Raw genomic sequence first — 15973 nt, forward strand, 5'->3', positions numbered from 1 at the left:
TTCAAGTAGAGCACCACCAACTGTCAAATATTTTGCAAACAGTACTTAAGGTAAGCGCTATGAGCATGAAGAATGACGTTCAACATGCTCATACCTCAGTAGTGATTGCATCTTTTTAGTTTTTTTGATTTATACAAATGTTTGCACTGTTGGTGGCCAGGTGCGCTGTTTAGTGGTGATAAGATGTCCTCTCTATTCGCACAGTTTGCTGCTTGAATGTCAAACACCATACACACATTTTCAGAGCTCCTATGTCCGTGCCAGTTTAGAAAGATCTGCTCATTTTAAGACTCATGAAACGAGCCTTCGGTAGAAGCTGCTTAATGGAAGTATTACAGGATTTCGTGTATCGGGCCAGGGTGGGGGCACTTGTCAGCACCACTAGTCTGCTTGAAGGGCACATTTGGTGCCCTCCTTGCATACTTCAGTTGAATCCACTTCAGGGAGCCGTTGGCTCCTGCTCTGGTGCCAAACTGGACAAAGGACATGGGTGTATCCTCCCCACTGTCCAGCACCTCCTGTGGGAGGGACCCCTGAATCATCCCAACCTGTTTCTGTAGGGTACTTAAGGGCTTACCTGTGGATGGTTTCTTAGATTCGTCGTGGGACAAGATTCAGATCCGAAACCACTTCATCTTCAAACGACTGGGCGCTTTGGACTCCGCTTTGGAAACCTAAACTGCAACTGGGAAGACTCCTGCTATCCCTGGTCTTGTCGTACTGCCAGCCTTCTGCCTCGGTGCCTGTGCTCCATACAGGTTCTTCTACAGGCCTGTGGACATCCAAGACACCCGAAGGAATCTCCCTTGGAGTGAAGGAGTCACTGCCCTGTATTTGTAGGCACCGCAACAAAGCTGACCGGTCTGCTGATCCTGAGCTCCCATGGACTCTGAAAAATTCAGCAACACAGGTGGTGGTTCTGCAACTCCCTTGAGCCCTGCATGGTCTCCACAGAAAGTTTGAAGCCAGTATCCCTCGTCTGAACTGCTGGAGCAGTACCCCTGTGCACCGTGTCGGCTTGTTGAATCTCTCCTCTAGAGATCTTCGGGCTCCAGGAAGCTCCAGCCTCAAGCATCGCCTGATACCAAGATCTTTGTCATCACGGCATCCTCTGCACCATGGGCCTCAATTATTGGTGAGCTGCTCGAGGTACTCATTAGACTCCTGTGCCTCCGGCCTGTGGGTCCTCTTGAGGGTCTTCTTTGGCTCCAGTGGACTCCCCTGCTTGCTCAGGCCTACTCTGACTTACCTGCTCGCAGTGAGTCACTTGGACTTTGCTGGTCCCAGCAGTGCACCTTTTTCGTCTAAGTTTGTTGCTGTTGTCAAGGCTTGTTGGTGCTCCCAACAAACACCGACACCTTGGCTCTTGACATCAGACTTGGTACATCTCGTGAACAGCTCCTGATCTTTCACAGCGCGTGTTAAATGCAATTGCTGGATATATGTGTGCCTATGATTGGTACAGTACATGGAGAATACGGTGCTGTGCAATGTGTATGCTGTATACATGCACTAGGTGCAAGTGAGTCTTTGAATGGTACATTGCAATGAAGTGCCTGGATTCCAATTTGGGAGACCCCAGCCTGCATGATGAAACATGGAGAGGAGGTAGAGAGATCGCCCAGACAGATTTGTGCATTGCTCCATTCCTGTAAGCTGAGTGGAACACACACCGACGAGGGCAGGACCAGGCCTCCCCTGAACACTTCAAAGGGTGCTCTTTGATTCAGAGAGGTCACAAGGAATGGGCCTGGGCACATCTCAGGAAGGAGATGGGATGATAAGAGAATCATAAAAAGTCAAGCTGGGTGTCCTGGGCTAACCATTTGATGCACATATCACAGTGGCTGGCATCCAGGTGTGAATTCTAATCACTCCCATTGCCTGTGTTTAGGGACTATCGGCTTCAGAGAAACTCCTGCTGTTACTGACTCCTTTTTAAGAGATAGAGGCAGCAGAAGATAAGACACTTCAAAAGAAGCAGAAAACAAACATAATTAAACTTCATGGACTCCGGTTTTAAATTACATTTGGTGTCTGAAATTGGACTATAAGAAAGGGGGTTTGAGACTCCAAAAATTGGCATCTGCCAAGCAGTCAAACGAGCTGTGTGCAGCAGTTAGGAGCTTTAAGACTTCTGTCTGTGACCAGGAATGGGGGGCCCAGGCCTGCTAGTCTACCTACTGGATAAAGGGACATCACACAGGGAATCCAAGACCACCTGCCGTGGAGCACCAGCGCCTGCCTGCTTGGCAAAACCAGTAAGCTCTGTGAGGAAGAGAAGAGTATTAGACGGAGTGAGGTCCAGTGGGGAGGCTGGTCAAGTGAACTTCCCGTGTGAGGAAACTGTTGCTGCACCGATTCAGTGGTTACTGTGTGCAGGACTGAGTCAGCAACCCCCAAATGTCAGGAGAGGGCCGTCTTGAAAATAGCAGTGATAGACTGCCATGCAATAAGGACCACTGTGGGAAAGACTGCCATGCGCTAAGCACCGAATCCTTCTGCAGTACCTTGGTGGTCCCAATCCTGTATGCCAGGAGGGGCCACCTGTATTTTGGAGGTCACTGGAAGCACCAAGGACTGGGATTTGTTCTACCCTCCCGCCAGAGAACAGACGACGCCATGGAAACACCCGTGCACCTTCACCCAGGCGAAGGCCCCAAGACAGAATGTTCATAGCAACTGCTCCACCCATCGGGAGACGAAGAAACACTTCGTAGGAAGAGTTGGCTACAGCCTCCGGTTGCTTCAGGAGCGTGCAGCGAGTGAGAGCCTGTATTCACTGAGTGCTGCCAGCTTACCAGAGGTGCAGATGCTAGGAGTGCCCACGGATGGGGTACACTCCGGAACTCTAAACACTCCATGCATGCCGTTGCAGGGGAGACTTGTTGCAGGCATGTCAACTCTGGGGGAACTTAATTGAAGCTTGAAAGCGCTGGGACACTATTGACTTTAAACCAGAGTTATAGTGGGCTCTTTCACTCGGACTACTTGTGGGGTATATGAATGAATACAAGCTTTATAAAGTGCGTACTTAGCCTGGGGCATCAAGGCGCTGCTGAGAGGGATCAGGCATGTCCATAGGCAAAAGGGCTTACAGATTCGAGCAGGTGAAGGACCAGGTCTTCAAGGCCTTGCGGAACAAGGAATGGGTTTCCAGAGTAGAAATTGAGGGAGGGAGGGAATTCCAACGATTGGCTGCAACCAGCAAAAAGGCCCTTCCTCCCCCCCATCTGGATTTCCTAAACCTGGGAACGGCCACCAGATTCTTGCTGGCAGGTCTTAGCTGCTTGCCGGGGACATCTCCCCAAAACAGTTTTTTTAATGCCTTCTGACCACATATTGTAAAAGGCCTTGTGCACCTGGCACAGGGCTTTAAACACAATACTCCGTCCCAAAGGGAGCCAGTGCAGGCTTCTGATAGTAGATACAGAGTGGAATTTAGGAAGGCCCATTACCAGCCCGGCGGCGGCATTCTGCACAAGTTGAAGTCGATGTAGGATCTCCTTATTTATCCCTACATAAAGGGCATTGCAGTAATCTAATCTAGACAGCACAAGGGCCACCACTGCCTGTTTACGCGAGGGTAGGGAGAGAAATTGAAAGATCTTCTTGAGAGTCCTGATCATCCCTAAGCAAGTAGAAACTGTTCTATTTATGTAGGGGCCCAGGGAGAGGGAGGTGTCCACTATGATGCCTAGATTTTGGGCACTGGGGCGAGGGCAGGATCCAAACCTGTCAGGCCACCAGGCCTCAGACCAAATATCCTTTTTGTCTCCGAAAATTAAGATCTCAGTTTAATCCTCATTGAGTCTTAGATAGTTCTCTACCATCCATGAAGCCACCGCCTGCATGCAGTTTTTGAAATTTGATGCGGACGCTTCGACACACTCCGTGATGGTAATCATGATTTGAGTGTCATCAGTGTAGGATAACAATTCTAGGCCGAAAGATCTTACCACCCTGGCAAGCGGAGTTACATAAATATTACAAAGGGTCAGACTCAATGAGGATCCCTGGGGAACTCCACAGAACAACTGTTTAGGATCGGAGAAGAATTGGCCCATCTAAACTCTGTGACCATTCCATGAGGAAGGCTGTAAGCAGATTAAGGGCAAGGCCCTCAGTCCCCAATTCCCAGAGCCTCCCAGCCAGTCTAAGGGGAGAGATGGTGTCGAAGGATCAGTAAGGTGGTATGACCAGCGTCAACCTGTTGTCGACTGTTGTTGAAAACAACGGTTAACGCCGTCTTGGTACTGTGCTCACTTCTGAACCCATGCTGCGAGCCATCGAGCAACTGATGTTCCTCCAAATAATTACTGAGATGGAGGTTCAGGTGTTTCTCCAAGATTTTAGCTGGGACAGGCAACAGGGAAATTGGCCGGTAGCTCTTTAGTTCCACATGGTCCAGGGAGGGCTTTTTTAGGAGAGGTTTAACCTCCGCAGTTTTCCATGCGGTGGGGTATTGGCCAGAGGTAATGACAGCATTAAGGATTGAAGTCAAAGGTGGCAATAGCCTCCATTCCTAATTTCAGGATCTTCAGGGGGCAGGGCACCAGGGGAGAACCAGACCTAATTCCACTTAACATCCACTCAGTGTCCTCTTGAAGTAGGAGAGGAAAGGAGCACAAGCAGCAATCCTTCAGAGGAGCTGCCAGAGAATCCGATGGGTGATCTGAACTTTTATCCTCCAGCGTTGGACATCTCCAAGGAGGAGTATATTTCCTTAATTTTGGCATAAAAGAAACATGCCATTTTATCACACAAATCCTGGGAAACCTCTGTGTTAGCAGTGGCCGTAGGAGCTAGGAGGGAATTGATCACAATGAAAAGTTCCCTAGGAGATTTTATGGATTCCGTCATCTTGGAATAATAAGTGAACTTTTCCTCATTAATGGCTAGCTTATATTCCTTCAATCTAAGTTTGTGCAGATCCCTTTCGACTGAGGTAAGATCTCGGCGCCATTTTCAATCCTGGTGTCGGCATACCTGTCCAAGCTTTCTCAGCCTTTCAGAGAACCACGGGGCCGACGGGCGTGTTCTGGCCTCATAGTGCTCCTTAAGAGGGGCAAGAGAGTCCAAGGCCACCGAAAGCCAGTTGGAAAAATCGTCATATTGAGTTAACATCCAAGTAAGGGAGGCAGCAATACTTGCTAAGTTTATTAAGAAGGTCCTTCTTATTTACCCTGCTGAAGTTTCTCTTCATCTCCACCCTGTTCTTAAAATTAAGATTTAGGTGAGATAATGGCATTTCCAGAAGGAATGGGATGGCATAATGATCAGACCAGGAGAGTGGAATAGGATCCGTCACCTCTATCCTAGGATCATTAGAAAAGATCCCTTCCAAGATGTGTCCTGCCATATGAGTGGGGCTCCTCACCAGCTGAGGAAGACCACAGGAGTCCATAGTTTCCAAGAAAACCGGAGTTTCAGTACACAGAGTTTTCTCCAAATGAAAGTTAAAATCACCCAAGAGAGTTACATTAGATCTCGCCAGATGGGGCTCTATTCGATTACTGAAGTCCTGATTGAACATTGCTCTAGGTTCAGGAGGCCGGTAGGCGACTACTACAACAAAACCTTCGGTGAGTAGGACCTTCAAAGACAAATATAGGGCCTGATAGAGATCTGAGGGAGAGGTGAGGGCCGCCGTGAAGCACGAATAGATGTCTTTATAGATGTCTTTATAGACTACTCCTAGACCCCCCTATTCTCCCTTCTCAATCGAGTCTGGACAGGGCATACCCGGAGGGGATGGCCTCCACCAAATCTGGCCCTGAGCAATCCCTGGCCCAGGTTTCAGTAATGAATAACCAATCAGGCTTTCGAAGGGACACAAAATCGCTACATTTTGCCCTGTGTTTGATCAAAGATCTGGCGTTCAGGAGATATCCCATAAAGGATTGTTTCAAAGACAAAGGATGGGGCTGACAAATATCCTCATGGGATTTCGTGGCTTCACCCAGCGTGATAACTGCCTTGCAGTTAGCACACTCGGACACCTGACAACCGACCAGCGGCTCAAGGTTCATGGGCCTGCGATGCGAGCCCTTCTGTGCTTGGAGCTCCAGGAGCTGTCTTCTGGAACAAACCAGGGGCTTACCGGGGTCTAGAATGAATTGGCCAGAATCTCTGGCACAAGGCACGAACTTGGCGTGGACAGGCACAGACGGGCTTGCCTTTGGCACACCGGTGGCGCGCCCGCTGCACGTCCGGCCCAGCATGCAGATTAAATAGCTAGGGCAGGGGACAACTAGAGGGCCGCCCGTAGAGCTGCGGCAGGAAGTGGTGGGGAGGAGCAAGAGGGAAGTACTCACTTCCCTCCACACAAATCGGCAAGCCGTGGTGGACCGGGGAAGGAGCGAGAACCTTTACAAACCCCCAGAGCTAGAAAACGAAAGCAGAAGAGTGCCCAGGTAAAATGCGGCAAGAACAAAAAATAAACAATTTTAAAAGTATCCCCTCGTTTTAATAGCACACAGCAATTGTATTAATTTTAAAAAGATACAGGCAGTTTTCAACATGTGCAGCGCAACAGCGTGGCACCCCCGACCAGGGTGATCCACTATCCGCACCAGCACAGCATGCAGATTAAATAGCTGGGGCCGGGAACATCTAGAGCTCCGCCCGTAGAGCTGCGGCAGGAAGTGGTGGGGAGGAGCAAGAGTGAAGTACTCACTTCCCTCCACACAATCGGCAAGCCGTGGTGGACCGGGGAAGGAGCGAGAACCTTTACAAACTCCCAGAGCCAGAAAATGAAAGCGGAAGAGTGCCCAGGTAAAATGCGGCAAGAACAGAAAATAAACAATTTTAAAAGTATTCCCCCGTTATAAATGCACACAGCAATTATATCCTGGATATTACTAATAAAGAATGGGGAATAACCACAATCGCTAACACGAGAAGTGAGTGGGACAGAGAACTGCAAAAGAAACACTAGAGCCCTGACCTTGAGGGAGGCTGCGTAATTGCTTGTGGATTTCATACTTTTCCTTTGTGTGGTATGCGGTAGAAATAATATACTTCTTTTCATTAAAGAGTGTATTTGGTTGGGCAATGATTTATTGTTGCTGTGTGCATTTTGAGTTGTGTGTGTTCACTTTTATGTATCCAGACCTCCCACCCCTTCCCCGAGAGAGACAGTGCTTGGACCACAGAACCCTGAGAGTCAAGTACAGAAGAGGTACTTGGAACAATTACCAAGTGTCCATAGTAAGTCTGACCCTGTGATATCAGGAGTAAAAGGACTAAACCCCCCCACAGTTGGGCCCTGTAGTCCCTTGCATGCCCCCCGACCCTTTGAAGGGCTTTTGACCCCCACACACATTGACATTTGCAATGGATTTTGATGAACAAATCATGTTGGAATTCATGCAAGCTACATTAATGTGTATTCAGGTGTGCCTCTAAAAGTCAGAGTTGGTAGGTTATCTTGGTTGCCAGCCAACCTCAGGCCAAAATACTGCAGACATCTCCATGGAATCTCTACCTATCAAAAATATTCACTGGTGTCTAGACTGTAGATCCCTGCTCAAACCCATGGAAAACTCACATCTGATAACCCCTCATTCAGAAATCCTAGAGAGAACACAGATTTCGGTCACACCTTGACAGGGATATGCTTCTGAGAGGAAGACCGAGGGACATTACCATGTTTGGGAAAAATGTTTAACATCTGACTTCTGGTTCAGTCCGTTGACCGACCCAGCCAATGAGGATGAGGACTGTCTGACAACAAATGACAGAAGCCTCATGATCTGTGAATGTTGAAAACATATTGTTGTGGTGCTTTTCTAAGCATTCACGCAGGGACACCTACAACCAAAAGACAGGCAGCCTAAGCAGGTACCCCAAATCCATGTTATGTTAGCAGTTTGTAAATCACCTGGTTACTTCAATCGGAGTGTCCCCGTGCTAAATTTCAATCAACATAACTAGCAACAAGCCTCCCTTACTTATTAGTGGGTGAGGCCCTTCCTGTATAACCAAGTTTTCAAGTGCTTCCGAATAAGAGCCTCCGAAGGCTCTAATCCAAGATGGTGCTGCAAACCATTCCATGGTTTAGGTGCCAAGAATCTAAAGGAGATGCTCCTAAAACTCAATCTGCGAAATTTTGGTACACTGAATAGGCCTGTTCCAGATAATCCCAGACAGCGGTTAGGGAGACAAGACTGAATCCAAGGACGGAGATAGCTAGGGCCTTTTCCATGGAGGATCCTGTGGACGAAGCACATGGCTTTAAAATAAATCCTTTCCTCAATGGGAAGCCAGTGGAGTTTGGTCAAGGCTGACCCCATTGGGGCACGTCTGGGTATATTCAACAGAAGAGCTGCTGCCTTTTGTACCCTCTGGAGCAATAGAAGGCACCTCTTAGAGGCCTCCAGATAGAGAATGTTGCAATAATCAAGCCGTGATACCACCAGAGCCTAGACTGCGATCTTTTCGCAGAATCTGGGGGAAGCCCCAGGATCTTCTGGAGCATTTACAAGGTGCCAAAACAAGTACCTACAAGAGTTTAGATTTGATCTCCAAAAGATAGGGCTGAATCGAACCAGACTCCTAGATTTTTCATATTAGGTTTCTGAGTCAGCAAAGGGCCGAACTCATTTTGGCCACCGTAGTGTAGGGCAGATGTTTCCCCATCATCAGAATATCAGTTATGGTAGCATTCAGTCGCAGGCAACTATTCTTCATCCAACTTGCCAGATCTACTAGACAAAGTTTGAAATCGTTCGCCGCTTGGTTGTTCTCCTGAGCTAGCGTGATAATCAATTGGGACTCATAGGCGTAGGATACGGTTCCAACGCCAGGACCCTCAATAAGTTCGGTCAATGGTCGCATGTATGGATTAAAGAGAGTGACTGAGGGCAGAGCCCTGAGGCACTCCCTGCCGCAATGTCCAAAACTTGGATGTCTGCGGCTGTTGGGTTACTTGAAACGTGCAGCCCATTAGGAAATCCGCTAGCTAGCCTAGCAGGGTGCCTCCAACCCCTGAGTTTTGTAGCTCATCTAGCAGCAGTCCATGGGAGACAGTATCAAAAGCTGCAATTAAGTCAAGCATGACAAGTGCAGCCGTCTTACCTTCCTCGGCCACTTGGCGGTGAGATTCTGATGTGTAAGAGGGCAGATTCTGTACTGAAAAGTGGCCTGGACCCAGATTGTGATTCGTGGAGAAGAGCTGTTTCTTCCACAAAATTCATCAGCTGTTGATGGACTAATTTTTCCATAATTTACACATAGAAAGGCAGCAGGGATATTGGTCTTAAGTTCTCAGGTACAGAAGGATCTGAGGTTAAGTTTCTTTAGGAGTGGAATCACCATAGCTTGCTTCCATTCCTGAGGGACCTGCCCGGAGGCAAAAGATAGATTTAGCAAATCAGTAAGTACAGGGACAAGGGCTTCCCGGCCTCACTCAAGTATAGCCGGAGACGCAGGGTCTAAAGGTGATCCAGAAGTTATTTTAGACATTAAGCTGTGGGTCTCAGTCTCTGATATGGCTTTTAGATTTTTTAAAAAGTCCCTGGAACAGCTGTGACAGTCCAGATAGATGCAACAAACTGGAAATTCCCAACACTCTAAGGAAAGGAAAAAATAGATGTTTTATCAGATCGAGAAAGGAAAATGCGATCCGATCACAGAGGGCAGTGGTGGGTGGAATTGACCCAGCCGTCCATTCCAGAGATTTAATTATCTGGAAGAGGTCCGTAGAAGAGTAATTTGACTGCTCGATTTTTTTTTTTTTTTGCATAAAACAGCGCGCATACCTGCCTTAGACCTTATGATAGTTTCTCAGGGAGGCCAGATATGTAGTCTTGTGGTTTCCTTCGTAGTCTCTGCGCCATTTGCGTTCCAACCGCTTCCATGATTTCTTCTTTGCCAGCAGTGCCTCCGTAAACCTAGCAGCTTGGGGTTTTACTAGTGACCAGAGCATCTACCTTGTTATTTGTCTGTTTGCAATCAGGGAACACTGCTGTGAAATTTTTTGAAGCGATACAGGACCATTTACGAGCACTTCTTTTATGAGGTTGTACAGCCGGTGGGGAGGTACATGGATATCAAAAGGAACCATATAATGGTCTGACCAAGCCACCGGAATCGGAGCACCCATCATTATCAAATTTGAGTTTGTAAAAATAGGGTCCAAGATAGGACTTAAAGTTGGCCACAGGGCCAGGACGCCGATATATTAACAGACCTGCTATAGTGCGGTGATTTGTAAGAGCCAAGCTAAAAAAAAGCTGCCTCTGAGCTAGCAGTGTCCAGCTCCATCAGTCTGCATGGCATATTAAGTTTAAAAAAAAAAATGCCAAACCTCCACCCCTTTTCAGCGGTCGATCAAGTCTTAGAATAGCATGGTCAGGGGGGACCGTGTCAAGAAGGTCTCGGGCGGCGGAAACCATTAGCCATGTTTCAACTAAGAAAAACGCTGCAGGTTGATACCGTGTAATTAAATCTGCTATCTCGTGCTTGTGTTTAGGCACTGAGCGGCAAAATCAGTATCATGCATTGCTTGACCTTTGAACTGTTCTAACCTTGAGGACCCTTCGAGGTTGAGTCCACCAGGGAAAAGTAACAACTGCTGCATCCCTTAGGGCTCGATCGTACATCCAGGGAGTGGAAGCAACCCTCCTTCGTAGGGCAACACAGCGCTAGCAATTCTCCTCACAAGTAAGATATCGGCCCTAAGGTAAAAGAAGCAGGGGTTCAGGACCCTGGCGCCAACGGACTTGCCTTTGGCGCGCCTTCACGTCCGCAAAGCTGGCCTGATTATATAGCCCCGCTTCCAGAAGGGCTTGGCTAAGGTCTGTCAAACTCTGGGGCAACACAAAGCGGCAACTGGAGTCCCAGCGCTCCTGTTCAGCCAGGGAAGCTCCCCTCCCAGATTGAAGTACTGGGAAAAAGAAAATCAGTTAAAATAAATAACCCAGCTGAACAGGGTGAAAGGGAAACACAAACCATTAAAAACAGCAGATGAAACTTTGAACAAAGATGGCCGCCACCGGGACCGGAGCCAGGCACCTCTCTGCGCCTTGAAAACCCATACATGTTTAGAACCCCATGCCGAGGAGACACAGGGGAACAAAATTGGGGTGGTCAAACTTGACATGGAGATGCTCCTGTGCAAAGGAGACTGGAGAAAAATACAATATTCTGAGATAGAAATTCAGACAAATGCCATATTTTGCATAAACTCACAGCCAGCCAAACAGGGTGAAGGCAGTATGGCACCCAGAGATAGATACCCGAGTATATTCAGATGATAAAAACAAATGGTTGTGGTGTGTTTCCATATAGAACAGGGTAATAACTGCAAGCAAAAAACAGGCACCGTAAAAGAGCATTTAGCTTTAGTTTGCTTTCCAAACTTCCCAAACCTACTGCAACCAGTTCATTGCTAGGGACAGGCAAACAGATAGAAAACCCATTAAGTCTACTACCTACACGCTCAGTAAACCAGAAAGAAACAAATTAGGGGTCATCCCTCAGCATTCACATATCCCTATGCAAGGGAGACTGAAAGGAAGTAGCACGTTCTGGAGAGCAAATAGCTCGATCCCTGACTGTAGGAGAGTAGGGTCTGCTATCCTATGGGCACCCCAAATGTTTGCTTTTTGCTTCACTGGTTTTTGACATATTGAGGCTGTGGGCCTGCCAATCAGACCCCCAGCCTGCTGTTCTCTCTACTAAATTTACACTATGCACCCTAGGTGCATAACCAATTGGAAGTGGATCACCCTCTGAGACCCTGTACCAGTGTACACTAGGTACCCAGGGCATTGGTGTATCTAAGGCCTACCAGGGGCTGAAGCATGTATTGTGCCACCCCTGGCCTAACAAATTTGACACAACTGGCTGATCACTCAGCTGGGGTAAGTTGGTGTAACCACCTCTTACTTAGGTGTAGTATACCTAACCTTAAATGGGACACATGTTAACCTATAAGTCACTCCTATGGCAGGCCTTAACAATCCTGAAGGCAGAGTGCTTGGTTCCAAGTGAGATGGTGCTCTGGCATGAGCTGAGCCTGTCCGCAGTGGTCGGAACAACTTCCTTCTACTGTTTCCAGATATCGTCATACCATATACTCTTAAGTGCATTATGAACCTCGCGGTTAAATGCTAACTTTGGTTTGGCTTTATCAAAACATGTCGAGTAAGGTGTCATACGAATTGGAATACTAACCCCTCGCCAATTCTGGCGACGGGGTTAGCATTCCACCCTTCTAGAGGGACACAACATGTACAGTACCTGAAACCCGGGTAAAATCAGACATAGCCTCAGCTCCACAAAATGGATGCTGCCACCACAGACACAAGTCTGCCCTCCTGCTGCTGGGAGTCCTTCCAGCTTGGGAGGTGTGGACAAAGGGTTTCCTGCAAGGGGAGGTGCGTGCACCACCCCAGACAGGATTTTGTGTATTGGTCAGGTAGGGCTTGAAAGAAACCAGACATGCCTGTGGCTCACAAGGAGCCTCGGTGCATATGCCAGTTCAATCCGGTCCTGGGGCACACCAGTCCCGGGCCTGGGGCGAGCTGGACAAAGGATTGGGGGTGTAACCACCCCCCTTCCTGGTCCCACCCTTAGGGAGGGAACTAGCAGGTAGTCCGGCCCCTAGAATCCGCTTAAAGGTAGGAGCTGTGTCCTAAGACTTCAGACATCCTGGAATCAACTTGAAACTAAGAAGAAGACGGGAACTTCGACGCTCTGCCGCACAGAGGACTGAAGCCAATCTCCCCTGTGGTCAGGGAGTGACCACCTTGCTAACGCAAGCACCATCCAGCGAATCAACGTCTGCTTTGCCGCCGCCGCCTCCCGCCGGAGCCCGAGCCCAGAGACTGACAAGACCTGGACCTCCAGACCTCTCACCGCCCGATCCACAGTCCCTGAAAAGAGGAGACCCATGGAGGCACCGAGACACGTGGAGCCAGCCATCTTGAAAAGACAACGACAAGCTGCAAGCGCAACAACCGAGGCTCCCTCTAAGTTGTGCTTTGGGATCTGAGAAGCCCAACACCCGAGCAGCATCTGCACCAAAGGTGAGCCCTCCAGCATCTCCACGATCTGCGTGGGGCCCTTCTGCATTTTGCCACTCGACGCGCCTAACCGGTTGCTGGCCGCTGGCTAGTGGCCATCTTGGCGACGAACTTCAAGAACTACACCGCTGGTCTGGTTGCTCCAGACTGGCCCTTGCTCCCCTCCAAAGGAGCAGTCCCTCTGACCTTGCTGGTCAGAACCATCAGCTTATTTCGTTTTCCACAACAATTGCTTTTGCCAAGGCTTGTTTGCTTCGATCAAGTCGCCGACACCGCCGACAGCGAAAGCCTGCGTGGGACAGCTCGTGAACCGACTCCTGGACGTCGTCGACCTTCAGGGACCACGTGGCTGCAGAGACAAGCTGCACCTTTCTTCCTGTTAGCACCCGACATCGCCTGGTACCCACCTGGTGCCACGCTGGTCACTGGCTAGTGACTGTGAACACTGTCCCCTCTGCTTACAGGTCTTCTACAACTCCGATCCACTCTTGGATCCACCGCATCCCTTCCGGACCGACCGCCTGCAGCATCTTTGTCCACAGGCTCCATTGAACAGATAGAAGAAACCCGAAGCACTTCGAGACCTATGCACCCGCTTCCTGTGGGGGAGGTAAAGCTGGCACTCCGGTGCCCAAGTGTAGAGTATCATCTCTAGTGTCTGTGTTTCCAATCTTGAGTTCATAGTCCATCCGGAAGATCCTTTTTGCAGTAACTTTGTACTTTTTACGCACCCATTGAAAACCTATGGGAGCACGCGTGTGACTATTTGCTCTGCACACGCAACCCGTGGACCTCCTGGTCACTAACTAAAGTTAGCTCCTTGTAGGCCCAGCGATTCTAGAGGCCCTAGGCCTTTTCCCTTTTCTGTTCGTGGTACTTATACCACTATTTTAGTATATGGTTTGAGCGGCCACCAGGGCCTATATAAAGTGCAACTTCTGTGTATTCTAACGTATTCTTGTTTAACGATTTGTGCTCCTGTGCTCATAAAGAGTCTAGGGGTTACTTTGAGAAATAAATACATATATATTTTCAATATATATCTGTGTGGTGTCCTTTCATTGGTATAAAAGGGGGTTACATTTGGTAAAACAGCTGGCTTAACACGCTTCACGAGTTTAGCCTCAAAGACTGCTTAGCCTACGCTACCACTAGGGCAGCTAGTCCGAAAAGGTTGACTTACAACCACACCATAAGGGTTGCTTGGCATGGTACAAGGTGGTCACTTTAACTAGTGAACATCATATACCAGGCAAACTTCTCACACTGACTAACAATTTCAGCATATTATACCTACCACCCATTCAGGACCAGGGAGGTATGGGTTGCACCAATTAATTCCTTACGCTGTACAGAATTATTAAAAATATCATTTTTATCCTTCCCACATACTCCAGAGTCTGAAATTGGTCATCAAATGAACAGCACACCATACACAGTGATTCTGTCACAAGTTTGTGATCTTTGCAAATAGTGTACGATTGTACAGACTACATTACCTACTCAGCAAATATGTCCAAAAATAAAAGTGATCTCTTCAGGCTGCAATGAGATATTAATGCAGCGCTTTCACCAATGCATAGCTCTAAATTAGCCAAAAAACAGAGGATGGGTGCACAAACAGATGGAAGCAGTACATGTGCCTCAACAACCTAATGCAGGTTGTGTTTATTTACAAAAGCTCAGCACTGGCGAACAAACTCCCCAGTAGTGATAGGGTTAGCTGGAGTTGGCTCCAATGCACCCATCCTTCTATCTTACTTAACAGGTCCTGCAAGAACGCATCGGGGGTACACGTGTGAACCCTACTCTGTTGCTGGGTGTTGTAGGAATAGGATTGGGTTTTAACAGTCTTTGAAAAGTGGAACCAAAGAGGTCATGTAGATGTTAAAGAGAACCAGGGAGGGCAGAGCCCTGCGACACGACACTTCGGGGAGACAGGAGAGGACATAAAAGAGCCCAAGTAATCTCTGAGCTTTATAATGCAAGAAAGAATAAAACCACTGAAGACCAACAGACTAGCCCCAAATACTTTAGCAATCCTGTTAAGCAGTTTCTGGTGGTTCCCAATATCAAAGAATGCTGGCAGGTCTAGTGTGACTGAACTGCATCCTTACCTTTCATCTGCTTGTCTCATGGTATCCTCCTAAAACCTAAAGGAGCACTCTTGGTCCACTGTTTGGGGGGGGGGGGGGTGTAGAGGGGGGCGAAATACAGTTTAAAATCTAAAGCAATAACCTCTTCCAGATGTTTTGGAAGTGCATGACAGGTAAATTGCCAAATGGGTCTGCAATCTGAAGGAGTGGCCGAGCCACAAAGGCACAATGATTCCACGCTTAAGTTGGCCAACTACAGAGACCTCTGGGACATGCAAGGTTACAAAAACCTGCATAAACCTTCTGAAACATCATGCTGGTACAAGCGCCATGGTTCCATCACTGAACTGGAGTAGTCTCAGGATCTTTTCCATTTCCTGTAAGTTAGCAGAAATCAATCGATAAATCAATCAAGAGTTTTGTATATCATGTTAATCACCCCTAGGGGTATCCAGGTGCTAAAGGGAAAATGTTTGGGTAAGAAGAGCACAGCGGTTTACACACAGCTCCTCTTTTAGCCAAAGGTTGACCAGACGCCTTCCGTTTTTGAAAAATATTTTGCGTTTGTTTCCAAAGCATCCACCCAGCACCTCCCACAACTCCAAAGAGGGGATCACTATGAGGGTTACAACAGGCCGGAGACACAGCTGAGTCAACAAAGAGGACTACAGAGCCAAACTTATTGGATTACTTGTGATATCCCTGGAGCAATAGTATCATTTGCTTTTATGTTTTTTTTTTTAGTAGAGTTTGTTTTGCTTTTATATATTCATGTCAATCTTGCAGGGATTTGTCTTTCTTTCATTTGCTTTCGAGTTTAGATTGCGGTTCCTTAACATTTTC

This window comes from Triturus cristatus, chromosome 9 (genome assembly GCF_964204655.1).
Source record: "Triturus cristatus chromosome 9, aTriCri1.1, whole genome shotgun sequence".
NCBI classification, from domain to species: domain Eukaryota; kingdom Metazoa; phylum Chordata; class Amphibia; order Caudata; family Salamandridae; genus Triturus; species Triturus cristatus.